Below are 7,482 nucleotides of genomic sequence, written 5' to 3' on the forward strand. Positions count from 1 at the left end.
GCCTATCTTTTTTCCCCTATCACGTGACCGTTGCTTCGATTGTAATAAAATTCATACTCCTATAGTTTACAATTTTTGTTCTGATCTATTGATTTCACTTTTAGTTAAAATCGAATCTCTAACGATTAACATCTCGCCGTATGAAAACCGAGATAATTGTAAGTGACAGTCTAACTAGGAATGCTTGGAGTCAGTTCTCACACTCACCTTACACTAATCCGCTGCCCACTTTCAAACACGCGAACAAAATGCGCCTCGGCGCCCCTAGCGGCAGACGCACAAGTTACTCAGTAGTAAGTCAGAATTCTGAAATAAAACTTATTGATTAAACACTGCAATACGCCGAGATCTCAAGCCCGTAAACAGACTTTCACGTCGAAGGATTGGTACGCGTATACTGCCAAAATAGGTTATAGTAGGGTGCCCAGAGATACAAATAGGTCTGTCAAGTTTCTAAATATGACTAACAATAAGGGCTACAAATGATTGAATAAAGCTTTACTCTGTATCTGCAGGTCTACCGTAGGGCAAAAATTTTCAACTCAGAGGCCGATATCGGTTCATATTCACATTTTGAATAATTTTCCTTTTGGTTCGGTCGAGTCGACGATGACAAGATGGTAAAAAGTCCGATCATGTGCCAACAACGCCTCGTACGCAACGGTGTAATAAAAGGATCGGTGCTCTGCGGCCCTGCGTCGCGAGTTTCTGCTTCCGGGACGTTGTGAACAAAGTGGATGGACAGACGGATGGGGACGGATGGACAACTGTGTGAAAAGGCTAAATCGTGGCCTGAGAAAGGGACGCGGAGGACACGCGTGACACGCGACGCAACGACGAACGAGAAGGCGTTGCGATGCATTCGTCCCGCGTGCCCAGAGAATTGAGGGATTTTCTTTAGTCCATCCTTGCGAATACGATCGTCACGTCGATTGGAGCGCAGCCAACCGTTCCGTCGTAATAAGTCTGTCCCATTGAATCATGTTGAAATTTGTGAACAAACGCTTACGCGCTTGTGTTCATCAGATCCTCACAACGGACCAAAGTCCCCGTTCATGGATACAACACGTGATCCTGGACCTCATTAAAAGGGTTCATCGGTAAGGTCGGAACGACACGTGTCATCAAGATCATGTGACTTGAGGATATACCTCGAACATGTTGTTCGTTCACACGTCGCAAGTACTCGGTATGAATTTCAGTTTGTTCGAGTTCTTCCTGTTTTGCGGTGGGTTAAAAAATCTGTTGGTGTTATGAAATTCACTGTCAGTCAGTGACTGTAATATAAAAGGAAACACATTTTTAGACGGTTCCGGGGTTTTTATTTGTTCTTTCAGATACATTTCGGCTCGATTACAGATTCGGTTAGGATGGCACGAGGGCAGATGACGTGGGCGGTGACGGCTGAATTTGTTTTCAAAATACCAGTTTCGAGGAGCGAACCGTTTTCTTTCTCCGATCCAGACGTCTTCTTACGTAAGTCGAATTCACCCATAAGGTGCCCCATGCGTTCCAATCTCTCTTTTAAGCGGCATTTCCGTATCCACTCGCCAACGCGAAGATTAACACCAACGAAAATGAATCTTGGATCGACTTGCGGTGTTATGTGAGTGCAATTTTCAGCCGATTGAATAAAAATGACGAAGTTTGCATTATAAAAATAGTTTACGTATAAGATTAGATTGCGCGACATGAATGATATAATTTACAATTAGTTATATTGTTATACACATGCACAGTATTCAACTTTGTAAGCCACAAAAACATATGCAAGAATAAAAGTCACTGCGAAGAATTGAAATGACATGTTTACGGGGAGCACAAAAAAATCAACGAATAAATCGCGTTCATCGTTGTTATTGGAATACTGATTTTATATCTTCCGACTGGATATTATTATACGCAGATGTTGAATCACCTTATTGGTAAAGAATCCAAGAGAAATCACTGAAAACAGTTCCGAGCCTGAAAAGGGTCGTCGACAATGAGATGCGACGAGAAAAGTGGGCGATAAGTGTCCGCGAGATTACCGATTTTTATTTTAGGAATCGTTGTATGAACGCATCAAATGCCTAACGGTTGATTCTTTTCTCTAAATATATGTTCGCTTTGGATCCACATACGGGTGATCCGGGAGTACAAGGGCTGGGAATGTGTGTTTTATGTGGTGCACAACCGTAATCAGCATTTAAAACGAATGCTCTGACCTTATGTACCGGCAGTATAATACAGGCCAGCAGCAACCAAGGGACAAGAAGCCCACGCAAGTAAAGTTGGCATGTAAGCAGGGATAAGATAAACACGGAACTATCTGAAAAGACAAACACTATATAATAATACAACAAGACTACCAAACAAACAAGTTTTAACTTGAACTTCCCCCGGTTGGTTCGCGTGTGAATGAAGGTACGTGGAGCGAAGGCCTGTCTGCTTGAACAGCTTCGCGAGATGAGCGGCTGCGGCTTATCGGTGCCCATGTAACAGGACGGAAATCTACTTGCAGTGTGGAGCAGGCTGTGACAACCTTCGTTTCGAGCTAAAATCAATGTCCCGGACTTGTTAATCGTAGTGCAATAAGGGGTTTACAGCTTGGACGGTCTGAAGTCATCCCCATTTTGAGGAGTTTTTTTTTCGCTACTTATATGCGCCATGCCGCCATTTTGTTATTAATTTTAATGAAAAAATTCTAGAATCTTCTTGAAACTATAAATAATAAAGCTCTCAAACTCAAATTGCTCTAAGCGTTTTCATTTTCGTTAGAAAAAAAAAAACAACCTAAAAATAGGTATAATTTTAGACAGTTCAAGCTGTACCCCCTTTTAATCCGTACCACTTTCACTACACCAGAGAGTGCAATGTAGACTAATGCTTTGGTTATCTTAGAGTCTTGACTGCGTATATACCAGTAGCTCTTAGGTACAAAGAGATTCAATCGACGAAAATTAAAACCAATGCATTATGGTCGTGTTCCGCTATAGATGCACAACATTACACACGTCTGACCGCGCCAAAACATCTTTCAAAAACAACAGTGGTGTTTGTTTCCCAAAGTCTAGATTTTGGATTCCGTTCACGTGCCGTATAATAATTAATGAACGTGGATGTTTTTTCGGAGAGGAATACGAAAGAATATTGTATTTGTTATTGGTTCCGCATGAGGGGGTTTCCACAAACGTGTAACGCACATGCAACCGCGATTCCTTGCCCACCGAGAAGTGTAACAAAAGAGAATTGAATGAAGTTAAATTGCTCTAAAAAGCAGCTAAAGCAGCTCTCCGTTTTACGGTACATACTTCCCACATGCGCAGTTAATCGTGTCGTCGGTGGTTGTCTCATCGTGCATAGTATGCCCACGCATCGGTTCTTGGCGCTGCAACGCTCTTGGACGGTGATCGGAGTCGCCAAAAATGCTAATTGCCCCCTCTGACGATCCAAAGAAGGCAGCTTTCCGAATAAATTTTCTGTTTCGCAGGCGTCCGAAGACACGAGAATTTTTCTTTTATTATTATCATCGTTTATTCAAGACGTGAACGCGTAACCAACCGGTTTCAAATCATTTAACGTTGGATACAAAAGAGAATAAAAATCACGCAACAGAGGCTCGGCCCAACTTGTATAATATGCTTGAATAATTTATTATACCGAGGACGCCGTATCTTTTCCGAAAGCTTCGCGAAAAAATAATGAAAAATCCACTGACTCCGTCTCATGTGTTCTACATCGGTCAATAAGATTGTATTAGAGGTTACACAGTAGTTCGTACGTTCGATAAGGATTTCCATCGCGATGACGCCATCGAAGGATTATGTGTCATCTTGATGCGGCACGGTGTAAGTCGGTTTGAGAAATTATTCGCAGGACGCGCTGCACGCGTTGTGGTTACGAATGAAATTCTTCAGAATTGTGATCGTTGCTGGCACTTTTGTGTCACACAACGCGCGGAATGGAAATACTTATATATTAACAAGAAAACCTAAGTTGCTGGTCAGTTACTGTTCCACGTTTATAAAATAGGTGATTTCACATGGTAAAATCGAGTCAACGTTTCGTTCGTCTCAGAGAACGAGGTTGAAATTGGTAAGGTTATCGCAATAAAACATTGGAAAGAAATTCTCAAATTTTTAATGCCTTTGAAGAAGCTTAAATTGGATTTCAAAATATGAGTGTGTTTTGTTCTATTACGATTTGCTGAATTTCAAACAATTCTAAAGTCGCGAAATAACGGTTCTTCCCTGAAGATGAATCATTACAGTGTACAGTGACGTTACTAACTTCAACGTGTTCTTACAGAAGGAATTTATTTCTGCAAGTTGCTCAACTCATTCTCAGTTGTCACCGCGAACTTCATACTCTGGTAGAAAAAGTGACCGTTGATGAAGTCGATACGTGACAAGCGGTTAGCAAGCAGTCTGCAGACCTCCGACTGTCTCGTGAGTGACAATGAATTGCGCACAGCTACGAGAGCTGACTCTTGTTAATTCCGTCGGTCAAGTACCTACCTACAGTACAGTTGATTGGTCAAAATTTCGACGGCACATCGTATCGATGTTCGAACTGGTGTCACAATATAAAGTGATCCTGGGACGGTTGCTCGTCCGTGCACCAGTCACTTTGGATCAGATTGAAGTTAGTAACGTTATCGTAACGAAAAAAAAAACAGTTTTCCTAAATTTTTTAAACACGAGCGTGTTTTGCTTTATTATACGGTTTACCGAATTTCAGACGCTTAAAAATTTGCGAACCAACGGTTTTCCTCAACACGTATCGTTTACAGTTAATGACGTTATGCGAACTTGAACGTGATCACCTTTGTCCGTCATGCACTCTTCAGCAACCCGGAGGCCCTTCGCCCTTTCTTCGTGCTGTTGTAAACTAAGAACGACTGCTGAACTTATGCGTCAGTATAAATTTATGACGCGTGTAAGGAATGTGTCTGTGCGTATGTGGTTGGTCAGCGGCACGATCGTAGGCGACGACGGCGCATCGTTGGCTCGATGCCCCAATCCGTGGGGTCAATTTACGGGGAAATTTATTTTATTGGAGATACTTGTGCGATCGAGTAATTCGAGTTGTCCACGTCGCGCGACGACGATGTGGAGTCAGCTCAGCTCTTAAGTGACTCAAGAGAGCCGGGCTAGCTGACAATCGGAGAGTGGTGCTAGATGGCCAGTTCAGTCCGTTCCTTCACTTGCCGAGACGGTCCTCCTTGTGTCCAGCTCTCCTGCACTCATTTTTAACGCCAACCACGGCCTCTCGCCTCAAATGCGTACGTGATCGGAAATCGTAAACAATACCACCATCGGCTATTATAGCTGCCGTGGCGGAATATCGACACGGCCGATGAATATATTGAATGAAACAAACCTACGCGCGCATGCCTGGTTTATGCATACCTCGAGCGATCGCCGATCCCAGGCTTCGATGCCTCTTCGATTGGTCAAGGGGTCCAAGTTCCCTTCGTTTAACCCATCGTCAAACCACAAACAATACATCCATTTCTTCCATTTATTCTTCCTTTAAATGGCTGTACGCATACCTACACCTACCTTACAGTCATAGGCGGTGTAACCTGTGCCTTCTTTTGACTCATTGTTCATAGTTGGAGCATGAGACGGTATAATAGAGAGGGGTGAGAATTACAGAGAATAGAAGTTAATCCGCAAATAAAGAGATCTTTTATCGTTTTCTACATTCGGATATTACAAAGGCACGGTTAGATGAGGACACTGGATTTGAAGGAAGCTTTAATATCTCCCAGCTGCCGGTACTTTGTATATAAAGACGCGGATGGCACGAGGGTGGATAACAACATGTTGCCGGTTCGTATAAAACATCCACACTCGGTTGCTGCTATATCCGTGTCGGCTCGGCAATAAGGCCAAGAACAAAAGCGTGTGACAAGGGCAGACTTTGGCCTGATTCAATGCTATCTCCACTCATGTATTATGTGGACGACGACCAACGGTTGGCACGTAGTGCATCATAGTTGTACAGAAGCAATGATCAATTGTTGACCGTAGTGTTGCGCGGACAGAGTATTTTTTTTCTTGCGATCGCTGCGATTTCTTGTTTAGGTGTTCAATTACCGAGATATCAAATCATGACACTGTGTATGTAATACGTACATACAACAGAGCAAACATTATTGTATCGTATTCGTTGTATGTACGTTCCTTCGAAATTGCCGGGTAGGATTACAACCAGCGATACGCAATCGCGGATCGGTTACGGATAATGGATCATTCATCATATTCCTCGTGTGTTGCTGGTTGCTTGGGAAAGAATGCGAAGTTCTTCACTACCTTGATAATTTTTCACAATGATAGAACATTGTGCTTTTCCGTAAGATCGATAAGAGCAGAGAGAGAGAGAGAGAGAGACGGTTGCAGAGTCGGTATCGAAACAATGTCAAAGAAATCGGCTATCTATCCTTTACTTGACATTTCTAATCTATACCTAGACGTAAGCTGAAATATAATAAATGAGCAGAATTGACAGGAACACATCAGCGCAGAAATTGGAGAAGGGAGTGAGGTGAGTGGAGGCTGGAGTCTGGAGAAGAACTTTACCGTTCGTACTATCGACGATCACCGCGTGTCGAGGTGACCAACAAACTCCACGACAGTTGGCATGAAAGATGAATTACGTAATAGAATTGGCATAACCGGGAGACCGAGGAATTCGCGGTATGAATGGGAAAGAATCAAAGATGGTGGTCGGCAAGTTCTCTTAGCTGTCAAATTAGGGCAGTATTCTGAGTAGCGTTCGCAGGTAGGCCAATTGCGAATGACGATTCAAAGGTCGCCGGAGAGTCGAGTCTGGCCTGTTTGCTTGGCCGTTAACAATGGAATACGGATTTTTTACTCACAGTTAAAACAGCGGGCGCGAAGAGTAGGGTACGTCACCTGGACGTTTCTGAATCTCCTTGGTGTGCACAGATATTTGATTAGATTGTTTAGCGGGCGGCGATAACCGCGCGTACTTTACATAACACTGTCACCCGCCAGACGGCAACAATAATCACTTATTCAACACAGAGTATTCGCGAATTGATTCGTTGACTCGTATCCGACGGACGAATGCCAAATCCGCACCACGCGATTCAAGTGCTACGCGATTTAGAACGGCACTTCGACACTGGATCAGTTGTCGTAAACACTTGCCGCCATACTTTTCACCGTCTGTCAATAAAGTGCCGGCAGCGCTATCTCTTGGCCATGTTACTAACTTCACAGAAGTCTGCCTACAAGTGTCTATGCTGCTCGATTCAGGCATGTGTACACCTGACCGAATTGATTCTGTTCCCTCCGATTTCACGAAATTTCTCACTTGCGATCTTGGTATAAGGAAATAAGGTGAAACAATGCGCGTACGCGTACGTAATTGAACCAATCGGAAAACATATCCAAGGTGACGTTTTAAATAGGCTTGATATTTTCTCCTTTAGTGTTTGTATTATCATTTTTTCAATTTTTTTACTGA

General features: G+C 43.1%; 1 protein-coding gene across 2 annotated transcripts in view; it reads right to left on the reverse strand.

Annotated features, from left to right (window-relative positions):
* Fak (protein tyrosine kinase 2 Fak) overlaps positions 1-7,174 on the reverse strand; it is a 37,990-nt gene extending 30,816 nt beyond the window's left edge. For both annotated transcript variants that reach the window (XM_046618666.2, XM_046618664.2), the window contains exon 1: positions 6,869-7,174. The gene's annotated coding sequence lies outside the window, so the exon portion shown is untranslated. The remainder of the gene's footprint in view (positions 1-6,868) is intronic.
* Positions 7,175-7,482: the final 308 nt, after the last annotated feature.

Source organism: Neodiprion pinetum, chromosome 3 (assembly GCF_021155775.2).
Source record: "Neodiprion pinetum isolate iyNeoPine1 chromosome 3, iyNeoPine1.2, whole genome shotgun sequence".
Lineage (NCBI taxonomy): Eukaryota > Metazoa > Arthropoda > Insecta > Hymenoptera > Diprionidae > Neodiprion > Neodiprion pinetum.